This window comes from Elgaria multicarinata, chromosome 23 (genome assembly GCF_023053635.1).
Source record: "Elgaria multicarinata webbii isolate HBS135686 ecotype San Diego chromosome 23, rElgMul1.1.pri, whole genome shotgun sequence".
Classification (NCBI taxonomy): Eukaryota; Metazoa; Chordata; class Lepidosauria; order Squamata; family Anguidae; genus Elgaria; species Elgaria multicarinata.
In genome coordinates this window covers 260,962-276,623 of record NC_086193.1, presented here as the reverse complement: position 1 = coordinate 276,623, position 15,662 = coordinate 260,962, and positions in this window count along the sequence as shown.

The following is a 15,662-nucleotide window of genomic DNA, read 5'->3' as shown; positions in this document are numbered from 1 at the left end:
ACCAGTTGCTCCATATATACAAAGGACACCTGCTTTCCAGTGCAACTGTTAAAGGTACAGGAGCCCTGTCCTCCTTTTCATAGGGTCACCCTACCTAACGGCTCTAATAGGCAGCAGCTGAGTCTGGGTGTGGCTCAGCAACCTTTATTAGGAAAAGCCCAGCAGACAGCCTTTGCTGGCTGCTGGAAACCATCTCTCCCCAACTTCTCCTGGTTTCTTTGCCCATCTTGAACCCATGTGCTCTGAACTTGGACTACGGCTTGACCCTGCTACTGGGCTGTGTATGTATTGGGCTGCCTAACTCTGTTTGACCACTTTTGCTTTGCCTGACTCTTGGCAGAAGATGCCTTAAACCACAGGCTTAAGCACCCTGGTTAAAGCCATGGTTTAATGTGTCTTCTGAACAGGGCCATTATCTTGGCTTGCTTGCCTGTGTCTTGACCCTGGGCCTGTTTTCTGCATTTGCCAGAGCTTCTGAAACTTGTCTTCTGGGACATTGGCCTGGGTTATCACTTGTCCCTTCCGTCAGCCCTATAACTAAGACTGTTACCAACACAGGGCTGCTAAAATCAAATGTTAAAGTGTGAGATACTCTGTCTCTCTGGCCTGGTTCAGACAACACGCTAAACCATGCTGCTTAACCACAAAATGGTTAAGGGAATGCATGCATTTTGTGGTCAAGCAGCATGGTTTAGCATGTGGTCTGAGCCAGGCCAGTGAAGAGGAAGGAAAATGTGTCTCTCTCTGTGTGTGGCCTGACTAGAAGAGGCAAGACACCCACTAATGGCACTTTGCTTTGGCAAGCAAGAAGCCTAGTGCTTTCAGCAGGAGCCTTTCCTCTGGGAAGAGAGTCTCAGTGACTTCAGCAGCGGTGTTGCACTTTGCCCAGGGGAGTGGGGTGGGTGGGTAAGGCACACTGTCTTCTTTTAATTGGATTTTACTGTTTTAAAATTTCGTATTGGTTTTAACATGTTAATGTTTTAGTATTGTATATTTATTCTATTTTATATGTATGGTTTTATCTGTACGCCGCCCTGAGATCCTTGTGATATAGGGTGGGATGTAAATGTTTTAATAAATAAATAAAATGCCTCAGGGAAGAAGGGGAGTCTGGACTCTCCCAAACGCGAGGGTACTTACACAGTTCAGAGAAGTGCAGTGCCATGGGTCCTAAGGCCTGGAAAAGATGCTACTTTAGGGTGACCACATGAAAAGGAGGACAGGACTCCTGTATCTTTAACAGTTGTAGTGAAAAGGGAATTTCAGCAGATGTCATTCGTATATAAGGAGAACCTGGTGAAATTTCCTCTTCATCACAACAGTTAAAGCTTCCCTCTTCTAAATTTGGTCACAGTATAGCTGCAGTATAGCTCCTGCAGCTTTAACTGTTGTGATGAAGAGGAAATTTCACCTGATTCTCCATATATACAAATGACACCTGCTGAAATTCCCTTTTCTATGCAACTGTTAAAGATACAGGAGCCCTGTCCTCCTTTCCATATGGTCACCCTATGCTACTTGATATGGGAGAAAGAGTGGGCTGCCTTTCCATCCCGCCTAATCAAAGGGAATAATTGCTGTGGTTGCCAGAAACCTGCTTTTAACAAAAGACGGCTTTACGTGCTGATGGCTGCCTTAAAAGACAGGTGTGCAGACTGGCCAGGTGTGTCACTAACGATCGCTCTGGCTCTCCAGTATTTCATATTCTGCTCAGGTTTAAAATAAAACAACACACTTTTGCCTTTGGAGAATGCATTTTTAAGAGGTCTGTTAGGGACTGAATTGCTTGGTCCAGCCTTGGCTGATTCCTCTCAGCCCTGTTCCCTGGCCTTTTCTCCCAAGGGGGGACGGAGACGCCTTGGCTTTTGGGCTGCCTCAAAATGGAGCCGCTACTTCTCACTCGCAAAAGAGCTGCTTTGGAACAAGGGAGCTCCTTAAGCCCTGAAATAAGAGTAGGGTGACCCTAGGAAAAGGAGGACAGGGCTCCTGTAGCTTTAGCAGTTGTATTGAAAAGGAAATTTTAGCATGTGTCATTTGTATATATGGCGAACCTGGTGAAATTCCCCTCTTCCTCACCACAGTGAAAGCTGCAGGAGCCCGGCCCTCCTTTAAATCTGGTCACTCTAGTATAGCTCCTGCAGCTTTCACTGTGGTGATGAAGAGGGAATTTCACCAGGTTCTCCATATATACAAATGACACCTGCTGAAATTCCCTTTTCTATGCAACTGTTAAAGATGCAGGAGCCCTGCCCTCCTTTTCCTAGGGTCACCCTACAGAAGAGGCATTTGCCAGGAATCAGAGACCCCAGCGCTGAGGAGAGAAAAAAATCCCCTCAGAAGGAGCAACTCCCAGCAGGGCAGTTTGTAAATCAATCAGAATGCAATTAATACCAGCTGGCTGCACTCTCGCAAACACTCTCGCCAATGCTGGGAGCCAGACCAGGTGGAGCTGGCTGAGGGTGAAGGTTGAGGGGATATGGCGTGAGGTAAAAAAAGGAAGGAAGGAAGAAGCATTTATTAAGAGGCTTGTAGGGTGGATTTGATTGAAATCATGATTTAAATCACTACTCAGAAAGACTTTGGGGTGACCCCCCCCAAAAAAGTGCACTTTTCCTTGCTAAATTTTACACAACTCAGAGTTACCAAAGACTCATTCTTGCTGGTATAAGCTTAATATTTGCAACCAGGTGAAGGTTTCAGTTTTAGAACAGCAACTTTTCAGATTAGTTTTAGTTCTATCAAAAAATAATAATAATACTGATTTGGTTATACTATTAGAAACACATCATAGATAATTGTGAAATTATTGTGAGGTGAACTATCTCCAGTTTAATAAGTTAATCATTCATATTTGGACAGTGGTGTACTTTATTGGAAGGAGAAAAATAATCTTACAGAAACCACTGGAGGAGCATGACATTGTGAATGGATTCATGGAATTTATTTACCAAAAAAATTAAACAGCCTCATTTTTTAAAATTTATTTATTTATTACATTTTTATACCGCCCAATAGCCGAAGCTCTCTGGGCGGTTCACAAAAATTAAAGCCATCATAAAAATGTACATGCTACAGGCTATGTAGCCTCATGCGACATAGTTAAAAACTAATCCTTATTTCATGATGAATAACTTTTGGGAATAACCTTTGGGCTTTAATGTATCTTAAATAGAAAACTATCTTTAGAAAGATTTTTCCTCAAAAAGCATTTTATCCAAAAAAAATCCAATTTAAACAATCCAATTTTTTAATTTTTTTTTTAAAAATCATTGATTTTTATCCCCCCTGTTTGAAAACCCCCAAGTAAATGTTAGGGTCCCCTCAGGTCTGGAGGCCTTGCTGTCTCCCTCCCACTCCACTCTTCAGTACTTAATCTCTCTCAGGGACCCCCAAAACTTCCATGTCCCCTTTTAAGACAAATCACCCATTCAAAATCACACACTCCAGAGTAAAGGTGTTGTTTTTAAACTTTTGGTGGTTTTAAATTTTGTATTTCTGTTTTTAATGTTCATTGTGCTTAACTTTTGTAATCCACCCAGAGAGCTTTGGCTATGGGGCGGTATAGAAATGAAATGAAATAATAAAGTTAGCAGAAAAGAAGCACAAGTCCTGGGTTCCCTCAGTCTAAAGCCTTCAGCTACAGAAGGGGCCCAATCCCCCCTTCCCAAACACAGAAGTAAAGGGGTTTAAGGACCATTAAGGGGCATTGCTTCAGTAGTAAAAGCACCTAGTTTGTGTGAGAAAATCAGCTTTGGAAAAACCAGTTCCAAATATATATGCCACTTTGTAGCATATATATATATATATATATATATATATATATATATGCGACTTTGTAGCATTACAGACCACACAAATGTTCAAGGCTGAACATTTCTACTCAGGAGCAAACGCCTGCTCATGAGGAGAAAGAACCAGTCCTTTTAAAGTTTCTTTTCCCCTTCTTTTTTTGATAGCTGCTTTCAGTGCTCCTGCCGTGGCCTGCCTTACCAGGGCTGACTGGGCCTCACCTGCATTTTACCTGCCTTCTTGCTCGGCCTGCCTGCTGACCTGGACTGTTTCAATCTGCAACTTTGCAGGTAAAGGTTTTCTGTTAGGGACTGTGTGGTGGCTGGATTGGGCCAGAGCCTCACCTGGAAGTGGCACATTAAAAAAAAAAACTATCCCTGTGTTGTGGGCATAGCCGCCTTGTGGGGGGGCATAGCCGCCTTGTGGGGGGGCATAGCCGCCTTGTGGGGGGCATAGCCGGGCACAGCTGCCAAGAGGGGGCACAGCCAGGCACAGTCGCCACGAGGGGGCACAGCCGGGCACAGCCACCACATGGGGGCATAGCGCCTTCTCGCTTGGCCTGCCTGCTTACCAGGACTGTTTCAACCTGCAGGTGGCCGCTAAGGGTTTGCTGTTGGGGACTCCCTCTTCTTCAGCTGCGTTCTACCTGCTAGCAAGAGTGCCTTCTCGCTTGGCCTGCCTGCTGATCTGCAGCTTTGCTGGTAAGGGTTTGCCTCTGGGGACTGTGTGGTGGGGGGATTGGGCCGGAGCCTCACCTGGAAGAGGCTCATTCAAAAAACAACAAGCCTTGCCTTGGGGCAAGCTGCCACTTGGGGGCAAGCCTCAACACACAGGCGACATTTACGATCATCAGAGGAGGCCCCTGCTTGTCCTTCCAAAGATCCTTGATGGCGGGGCCTTCTCTGTAGCAGCACCCACCCTCTGGAAAACTCTCCCTTGTGCTGTTTGGGAGGTGGAAAATGTAACATCCTTCAAACGCCTCCTGAAGACATACCTGTTTTAGACAAGCTTTCCCTGGACTGTGACTTACTTTGGTTTTATATGACATTTTTAAATTGTTATTCTTGATTTTTGTGTATTATGATTTTAATTGTGAGCTGCCCAGAGAGCCTTGGGGTTTGGGTAGTATAAATATATAATAAATGAATAAAATAGGGTTCTGCTCTCTTGGCTGGTCTGCTGTAGTTATGGCCGGGGTGGTCAAAGAGTTACTTGAGCCACTGGCTTTGCTCCGCTTCTCCTCCTGGCTGTACTGAACAGCAAAGGAGCCAACAAGCCCTGTTGAAATGCAGCTTCTGTTTGAGGGACATCTGAAAACTAAAGGTGTCTCTTTGGATATTGCAATTAGTAAGTTTAGTTTGTATTAGTCATAAGTGTTTTATTTGTTCTGGTGTGTAATTGCACGTTTTCACTTCTCTTCTCAGCTTGTCTGTCTGCTTGATCTACGTGCGTCAAAGACAGTTAAGTGCCTGGGATTTCATTTTATAATGTTTCTTGTGTTTTGCATTGTTGTGGGTTGCATTTTATTTTTTCTGATGCATTTGGGGTTGGAATTGTTGTGGGTTGCATTTTATTTTCTGATGCATTTGGGGTTGGTTATTATTGTGAGAGTTGGGTTGTGTAACTTTTTTAGTGTTTATCACACATTTTGAGGTTCAATTGTTGTGTGGTTTTGATTGTTGTGAATTCCTCAAAGGGCTTCCTTGGCAGTGACAGGGCTGGACACCGCTTACCAAGATTGGTTCCTAATTGCAATATAAAATGTAAACTCAAGATTCCTTCCTCGCTTCCTAATTGCAATATAATATGTAAAAGCGCATTTTATTACATATTTTGTGGTTTTAATTGTTGTGTGTTGCGGTTTTTTATGCATTTTGGTGGTTAAATTGTTGTGTACTGTGTTTGATTTTACTATGCAATTTGGGGTGGGTGGGTTAATTTTTGTGTGTTGCATTTTATTGTATTTTATTTCATTTCTTAAATTTCTGTACTGTCCCATAGCTGGGGCTCTCTGGGCGGTTCACAGGCTCTATTCAATAATAATAATAATAATAATAATTTATTAACCACCTCTCCCTCTGGATCGAGGCAGGAAACAACATTCAACAATACAGATAGTGGTATAATTGTAAACAGTGAGGTCAAAATAAAATTAACTGCAAAAAGCATTTTTATCAGTGATCAGTAAACAAGGTAAATGATAACACCATGGCCCTGACACCAGGATACAATCAGACAGCTGGTGTTAATTGGCTTAATTGCCAGAGGTGTTGATGTATTTGACATAATTATGCATGGGGTTAATTGTTGTGAATTGCCCAAAGAGCCTGGTTGCAAGAGTTTGTGTCCACAGGTTTTCTGCAAGGTAAGTGTGCATAGGAATGATGCATCTCAGCAGGATCATTAACATCAGTTGAAGACTTTGAGGACTTCTGACAAGGTGGGTGCAAGATTTGTACATGTGTGAGAGCAGAATTCTAAAAACTCAGCTTAGCTTAGTCCTATGTACACCTTTTCTCAGAGACACTGTTAGTCCTGTTGCTTCTTTACTAGAAATTGCTTCAATATCTAGTCATGTTTTATTGGGTTGTGTGGGGTGGCACAGTTTTTGGGATTGCTTCAGGCAGCAAAATACCTTGGGCCAGACCTGGACTTAGAACTGTGTTACACACAGGTAGCATCCCCTTTATGGGAATGTCCCAGGTTAGCAATGGTCGCTTGCAAGCATGTCTGGCCCTCCATGGAGAACGTTATGCGCTAAGTGCAGGGAATTTAGCGTCCCCTTTATGGGGATGTCCCAGGTTAGCAATGGTCTTTAGTTGTTGTGTATTGCATTTACTGTACACATTTAACATTAGTCATTAGGCAGATTTAAAATATAATAAGTTAGAGGATATTAAATCAAAAGAAATGTGTTTATTATGAATTTTAATTTTTTTTCTCCTGAGAAATTAATGTAACCATAACCTAATAAAGGCATCTGAAACCTGAGTTGGTGTATTTATTTTGTCTGTGTGCATTCATTTTGCTTATGTGTATGTAATAAAAGCATTCTGTTGCAAAAATGTCATTTTTCTTTTGTTGTCTTAATACTCTAAAAAGTTTATTAAGTTTCTCTGAAAGAGTAATTTCTCATGCTATAATGTATCTCATGTTGAAATGTTTTGCATCCTTCCAAAATTTGTTTATGTGCATTTGGCTATCTGCATTTTATTTTACAAAGTATTTTGTGGTTTTAATTGTTGTGTACTGCCCAAAGAGATTAGTTGTAAGAGTTGATTTGTGTCATTTTTTTAGGGTTTATCGCGAAGTCCTATTTGTGTTTATTCAGAGGTAAGTCCCCATGCGTTTAACTGTGAAATGCGAGGACTCCAGATTGGTGAAGGTTGGTTTAGAGGTTGAATGGTTGTCAGTGATAGGGTTACACACCCCTTACCAGGACTTCTTCCTTGCTTCCTAACTGCGCTTTTACATTTTATATTGCAAAACATTTTGTGGGTTTAATTCTGGTGTATTGCATTTTATTTTGCAATGTATTTTGAGGGTTTTAATTGTTGTGAATTGCCCAAAGAACATTGTTGTAAGAGTTAGTTTGTCATTTTTTAAGGGTTTATTGCAAAGTCAACAGAAGTAAATCTTAATGTGTTTAACTGTGAAATGGGGGAGGGGGGAACCAGCTTGGGGAAAGGTGGTTTAGAGGAAGAACTGTTGGCAGTGATTGGGTTAAATATACCTTACCAAGATTACTTCCTTGTTTCCTAATTGCATGTTTTCATTTCGCAGTTTAAGTTGTTGTGTATTGAATTTTATTATTTTATTATAAACTTAAATATCACCATAATACAGAAACCTTAAAAGCAAGGAATAAGTAATAAATTGCTATATATATTTAAAAGAAAGAGTCCGACACTATAAATACGCACTAGGAATTTAACATTAGTTATTAGGCAGGTTTAAAATAAGATGAATTCCTGGGAGGATAGGTATCAAATAGAAAGGAAAGACTGTTTTTTATTATTATGTACTTTTATTTTTCTCTCCTTAGAAACTATTGAAACCATAACCTAATAAAGGCATCTGTAACCTGTGTTTTGTTTGTGTGTATGTAATAAAACACCGGCATTCTGTTGTAAAAGCGTCTCCTCCTTTTGCTTTCTTAATAGTCTAAAATGTTGAGTGTGTTTCTCTGTAAGTGCTATTTCCCATACTGTATTGTACCGTCGTCTTAGGTTTAAACCCTTTTGCATCCTCCCAACAGTTGGCAAATGCTATTTCTCATACTGTTTTGTACCGTCGTCCTTAGTTTAAACCTTTTGCGCCCTTCCAACATTTGGCTATCTGCATTTTATTTCAAAATGCATTTTGTGCTTTTAATTGTTGTCAGTAGATCAAAGAGCTTGATTGTAAAGAGTTTGTGCTTACTTTGTGATAAATCCTAACAACGTTCAGTTCCCAATCAGGATTTCTGCAAGTTAAGTATGCAATGGAATGACACATCCCATTACTTCTGTCAAGGTAAGTGTATAATTTGTACATGTGTGAGAGCAGAATTACAAAAACTCAACTTTGTTTTGTTGCTTCTTTACTCATAATAGTTTGCCTAGTCAAGTTTAATTGGGTTGCTTCAGGCAGCAAAATACCTTGGGCCGGACCTGGACTTAGAACTGTGTTACACACAGCCTGCATCCCCTACATGGGGATATCCCAGCTCAGTGAAGGTGAAGCAGAGCAAGACCCTCCTTTGTGCGTTTTGAGGGTTTTAGTTGTGTATTGCATTTTATTTCATAGCTCACTGTGAAGGAATACTAAGAGTGGTGGTATTGCGTGAAACTACATGTGAGCACAGTTGTGATCTTGATCACGCTTGATTCCTGTACTGAGGATGTGCTCAGGGATGCCCTATTTCTAAATTCTTAGTGTATGTCCAGGATTCCTATTGTAAATCCCACAAGCCCTTAAAGGACTGGATTTCCTGATAACGCACATCCCTAGCCAGCGTCCCCTTTATGGGAATGCCTCAGGTCAGTGAAGGTGCCCTAGCAAACCTGGCCAGCTCTTCCTTCATGCATTATGAGGGTTTTAAATGATGGCTCACTGTGAAGAATACTAAGAATAGTATTCTTGCGTAAAACTACATGTGAGCACAGTTGTGGTCTTGATCACTCTTGATTCCTCTACTGAGGATGTGCTCAGGAGCGCCCGATTCCTAAATTCTTAGTGTAACTCTACTGGCGTCCTATTGGAAGTCCCACAAGCCCTTAAAGGACTGGATTTCCTGATAACCCACATCCCTAGCCAGGAAGCGTACCTCTAACAAGGGGATGTACAGCTGGGTCCAGGCGTTTGAAAATGCCTGAGAGAAGGGTGGGTCACACTTGGGTCGACCTGTGCCAGGAGGAGGACAGAGGACCTGCAACCCCGTGGGCTCCCTTGGACCTCTCATGCCACCCTTCTGGGAAGGCTGCCTTGAGTCGGGATGTGAAGCCATTATTGCGACGGTCCCGCTCCTGCCAAGAATCCTGAAGGTGGTGGTGTTCGGGGATGATGGGTCTGTCCTACGGCAGTCTTACTACGGAGTGTCTCAGGGCTTGATTTGACCCCCAAGCTTTTCAACATCTACACGAAACCGCCGGGAGACGTTTACCAGGGGTGCGGGCTGAGGCATCACACGTGACACCCAGCTTCACCTCCCCTTCTCAGCTAACAGACGTGGGGCAGTTGGAGCTCTGAACCAGCGTGCGGGCAGGAGAATGGACTGGATGAGGACCCAATAAACTGAGATTCAATCCAGACGAGACAGACATACTGTTTGCGGGTGGTTCATCATTCCAGTTTAGTGACATTCACCCTGTTCTGGCGGGGGGTTACAGACTTCCCATTCGGTGACGTCTGTAGTTTGGGGATGGTCATGGATCCGTCGTTGCCCGTAGAGGCACAGGCTCCCTCCGTGGCTCAGAGTAGCTTTCCATCAGCTTAGGCCAGGGAGGAACAGCTGCAGTTGTTTTGGCCTAAAACTTCCATGATCCCCTGCCATCAGCGACGCTGGCTGGAGCTGATGGGGGTTGTAGTCCAAAACAACTGAGGTCACCGTTTTTTTAATTTCCATTTGTATTTTAGTTGTGTTTTATTTTACTTTAGTTCATTTTTTTTTCTTTATTGCACCCAATCCCAAAGTTCTTCAAGCATTTAAAATAATAAAAAATTAAAACAGAATAAAACTAGCCGAGATTCAAGCCATAGAATAATTAAACTAAACTTAAAACCAGCGGGATAGAAAAGTACTAAAATTACTGTCCAATAATATTTAAAATAACTAAAAAAAACTAACTAAAACATCCCTTTAACAGGAGGTGCTCTGAGCCCCTGAGGGAGCCTGTGCCTCTGTGGACGATGACGGATCCATCATTGTCCCCAACCTGCAGACCTCACCCTTTAGGAAGTCTGTAACCCCCTTCCAGAACAGGGTGACTGACACTTAACCGGATAGATGAGCCACCCACAAACAGTATTTCTGTCTTGTCTCGATTGAATCTCAGTTTACTGGGCCCTCATCCAGCCCACTCCTCCGCCCCTGCGCTGGTTCAGAGCTCCCACTGCCCCACCTCTGCTTAGCTGAGAAGGAGAGGTGGAGCTAGGTGCCATGGGTCATGCCTCAGCCCGCGCTCCTGGTTAACATCTCTCGGCGGTTTCATGCAGATGTTGAGAAGCTTGGGGGTCAACTACAGCCCTGAGGCACCCTGTAGCAAGACCGCCATAGGACAGACCCATTATCCCCTGCCACCACCTTCTCTAAGGGGCATTCTAGGCCGGAGCGGAACGGTTGCAATACGCGACTTCACATCCCAACCCAAGGCAGCCTTCCCAGAAGGATAGCCTAAGAGGTCCAAGAGAGTCCATGGGGTTGCAGGTCCTTCTCCCAGCAAAGGACACAAGCAACAAGCAGACTTGCACGTCCCTCACCCGGCACAGGTCAACCTAATTGTTTCATAGCCTAGTCATGTTTTATTGGGGTGTGCCAGGTGGCACAATTTTGGGGATTGCTTCTGGCAGCAAAATACCTCGGGCCAGACCTGGACTTAGAACTGTGTTACACACAGCCAGGATTCCCTTCATGGGATGTCTGAGGTTAGCCATGGTGCCCTTCCAAGTGCAAGGACTTAGCTGACTGCTTTGCCCCCTCTACATGAGGATGGTTGACTTAGAGGGCTGTGTTTCACACAGCCAGTGTCCCCTTTACGGGAATGCCTCGGGTCAGCGAAGTTGCCCTAGAAAGCGTGGCCAACTCCGCCTTCATGCATTTTGTGGTTTTAACTGTTATGAATTGCCCAAAGTGCTTCTCTGTAAAGAGTTGGTTAGTGCCCTTTTTTAGGGTTTATCACACAATCCTACGTGTGTTTAATTAGAAGTAAATCCCAGTGTGTTTAATGGTGAAATGGAAGGGCACCAGGTTGGGGAAGGGTGGTTTAGAGGAGCAACGGTTGGCAGTGATAGGGTTAACCACTGCTTAACAAGATTCCTTCCCAGCTTCCTGGCTTGCAGATTTTGAGGACCAGGCCCGCTCCCATCACTCCTGACCAAGTAAGACATGGTGAGTTCTCTTGCTTCTTTACTAGTAATTGTTTCAATATCTAGTCATGCTTTATTGGGTTGTGTGGGGTGGCACAGGTCAGCCCGGTGCCCTTCTCCTTTATGGAGAAGGTTGCGCTCTAAGTGGAGGAAGTTAGCGGACGTCTTTGCCCCCTCTTCATGACGATGGCTGACTTAGAGGGCTGTGTTACACAGAGCCAGCGTCCCCTTTATGGGAATGCCTCAGGTCAGTGAAGGTGCCCTAGCGAACGTGGCCAGCTCTTCCTTCATGCATTATGAGGGTTTTAAATGATGGCTCACTGTGAAGAATACTAAGGATGGTATTCTTGTGTAAAACTACATGTGAGCACAGTTGTGGTCTTGATCACTCTTGATTCCTCTACTGAGGATGTGCTCAGGAGCGCCCGATTCCTAAATTCTTAGTGTAACTCTACTGGCGTCCTATTGGAAGTCCCACAAGCCCTTAAAGGACTGGATTTCCTGATAACCCACATCCCTAGCCAGGAAGCGTACCTCTAACAAGGGGATGTACAGCTGGGTCCAGGCGTTTGAAAATGCCTGAGAGAAGGGTGGGTCACACTTGGGTCGACCTGTGCCAGGAGGAGGACAGAGGACCTGCAACCCCGTGGGCTCCCTTGGACCTCTCATGCCACCCTTCTGGGAAGGCTGCCTTGAGTCGGGATGTGAAGCCATTATTGCGACGGTCCCGCTCCTGCCAAGAATCCTGAAGGTGGTGGTGTTCGGGGATGATGGGTCTGTCCTACGGCAGTCTTACTACGGAGTGTCTCAGGGCTTGATTTGACCCCCAAGCTTTTCAACATCTACACGAAACCGCCGGGAGACGTTTACCAGGGGTGCGGGCTGAGGCATCACCCATGACACCCAGCTTCACCTCCCCTTCTCAGCTAACAGAGGTGGGGCAGTTGGAGCTCTGAACCAGCGTGCGGGCAGGAGAATGGACTGGATGAGGACCCAATAAACTGAGATTCAATCCAGACGAGACAGACATACTGTTTGCGGGTGGTTCATCATTCCGGTTTAGTGACATTCACCCTGTTCTGGCGGGGGGTTACAGACTTCCCATTCGGTGACGTCTGTAGTTTGGGGATGGTCATGGATCCGTCGTTGCCCGTAGAGGCACAGGCTCCCTCCGTGGCTCAGAGTAGCTTTCCATCAGCTTAGGCCAGGGAGGAACAGCTGCCGTTGTTTTGGCCTAAAACTTCCATGATCCCCTGCCATCAGCGACGCTGGCTGGAGCTGATGGGGGTTGTAGTCCAAAACAACTGAGGTCACCGTTTTTTTAATTTCCATTTGTATTTTAGTTGTGTTTTATTTTACTTTAGTTCATTTTTTTTTCTTTATTGCACCCAATCCCAAAGTTCTTCAAGCATTTAAAATAATAAAAAATTAAAACAGAATAAAACTAGCCGAGATTCACGCCATAGAATAATTAAACTAAACTTAAAACCAGCGGGATAGAAAAGTACTAAAATTACTGTCCAATAATATTTAAAATAACTAAAAAGAACTAACTAAAACATCCCTTTAACAGGAGGTGCTCTGAGCCCCTGAGGGAGCCTGTGCCTCTGTGGACGATGACGGATCCATCATTGTCCCCAACCTGCAGACCTCACCCTTTAGGAAGTCTGTAACCCCCTTCCAGAACAGGGTGACTGACACTTAACCGGATAGATGAGCCACCCACAAACAATATTTCTGTCTTGTCTCGATTGAATCTCAGTTTACTGGGCCCTCATCCAGCCCACTCCTCCGCCCCTGCGCTGGTTCAGAGCTCCCACTGCCCCACCTCTGCTTAGCTGAGAAGGAGAGGTGGAGCTAGGTGCCATGGGTCATGCCTCAGCCCGCGCTCCTGGTTAACATCTCTCGGCGGTTTCATGCAGATGTTGAGAAGCTTGGGGGTCAACTACAGCCCTGAGGCACCCTGTAGCAAGACCGCCATAGGACAGACCCATTATCCCCTGCCACCACCTTCTCTAAGGGGCATTCTAGGCCGGAGCGGAACGGTTGCAATACGCGACTTCACATCCCAACCCAAGGCAGCCTTCCCAGAAGGATAGCCTAAGAGGTCCAAGAGAGTCCATGGGGTTGCAGGTCCTTCTCCCAGCAAAGGACGCAAGCAACAAGCAGACTTGCACGTCCCTCACCCGGCACAGGTCAACCTAATTTTTTCATAGCCTAGTCATGTTTTATTGGGGTGTGCCAGGTGGCACAATTTTGGGGATTGCTTCTAGCAGCAAAATACCTCGGGCCAGACCTGGACTTAGAACTGTGTTACACACAGCCAGGATTCTCTTCATGGGATGTCTGAGGTTAGCCATGGTGCCCTTCCAAGTGCAAGGACTTAGCTGACTGCTTTGCCCCCTCTACATGAGGATGGTTGACTTAGAGGGCTGTGTTTCACACAGCCAGTGTCCCCTTTACGGGAATGCCTCGGGTCAGCGAAGTTGCCCTAGAAAGCGTGGCCAACTCCGCCTTCATGCATTTTGTGGTTTTAACTGTTATGAATTGCCCAAAGTGCTTCTCTGTAAAGAGTTGGTTAGTGCCCTTATTTAGGGTTTATCACACAATCCTACGTGTGTTTAATTAGAAGTAAATCCCAGTGTGTTTAACGGTGAAATGGAAGGGCACCAGGTTGGGGAAGGGTGGTTTAGAGGAGCAACGGTTGGCAGTGATAGGGTTAACCACTGCTTAACAAGATTCCTTCCCAGCTTCCTGGCTTGCAGATTTTGAGGACCAGGCCCGCTCCCATCACTCCTGACCAGGTAAGATATGGTGAGTCCTCTTGCTTCTTTACTAGTAATTGTTTCAATATCTAGTCATGCTTTATTGGGTTGTGTGGGGTGGCACAGGTCAGCCCGGTGCCCTTCTCCTTTATGGAGAAGGTTGCGCTCTAAGTGAAGGAAGTTAGCGGACGTCTTTGCCCCCTCTTCATGACGATGGCTGACTTAGAGGGCTGTGTTACACAGAGCCAGCGTCCCCGTTATGGGAATGCCTCAGGTCAGTGAAGGTGCCCTAGCGAACGTGGCCAGCTCTTCCTTCATGCATTATGAGGGTTTTAAATGATGGCTCACTGTGAAGAATACTAAGGATGGTATTCTTGTGTAAAACTACATGTGAGCACAGTTGTGGTCTTGATCACTCTTGATTCCTCTACTGAGGATGTGCTCAGGAGCGCCCGATTCCTAAATTCTTAGTGTAACTCTACTGGCGTCCTATTGGAAGTCCCACAAGCCCTTAAAGGACTGGATTTCCTGATAACCCACATCCCTAGCCAGGAAGCGTACCTCTAACAAGGGGATGTACAGCTGGGTCCAGGCGTTTGAAAATGCCTGAGAGAAGGGTGGGTCACACTTGGGTCGACCTGTGCCAGGAGGAGGACAGAGGACCTGCAACCCCGTGGGCTCCCTTGGACCTCTCATGCCACCCTTCTGGGAAGGCTGCCTTGAGTCGGGATGTGAAGCCATTATTGCGACGGTCCCGCTCCTGCCAAGAATCCTGAAGGTGGTGGTGTTCGGGGATGATGGGTCTGTCCTACGGCAGTCTTACTACGGAGTGTCTCAGGGCTTGATTTGACCCCCAAGCTTTTCAACATCTACACGAAACCGCCGGGAGACGTTTACCAGGGGTGCGGGCTGAGGCATCACCCATGACACCCAGCTTCACCTCCCCTTCTCAGCTAACAGAGGTGGGGCAGTTGGAGCTCTGAACCAGCGTGCGGGCAGGAGAATGGACTGGATGAGGACCCAATAAACTGAGATTCAATCCAGACGAGACAGACATACTGTTTGCGGGTGGTTCATCATTCCAGTTTAGTGACATTCACCCTGTTCTGGCGGGGGGTTACAGACTTCCCATTCGGTGACGTCTGTAGTTTGGGGATGGTCATGGATCCGTCGTTGCCCGTAGAGGCACAGGCTCCCTCCGTGGCTCAGAGTAGCTTTCCATCAGCTTAGGCCAGGGAGGAACAGCTGCAGTTGTTTTGGCCTAAAACTTCCATGATCCCCTGCCATCAGCGACGCTGGCTGGAGCTGATGGGGGTTGTAGTCCAAAACAACTGAGGTCACCGTTTTTTTAATTTCCATTTGTATTTTAGTTGTGTTTTATTTTACTTTAGTTCATTTTTTTTCTTTATTGCACCCAATCCCAAAGTTCTTCAAGCATTTAAAATAACTAAAAATTAAAACAGAATAAAACTAGCCGAGATTCAAACCATAGAAATAATTATACTAAACTTAAAACCAGCGGGATAGAAAAGTACTAAAATT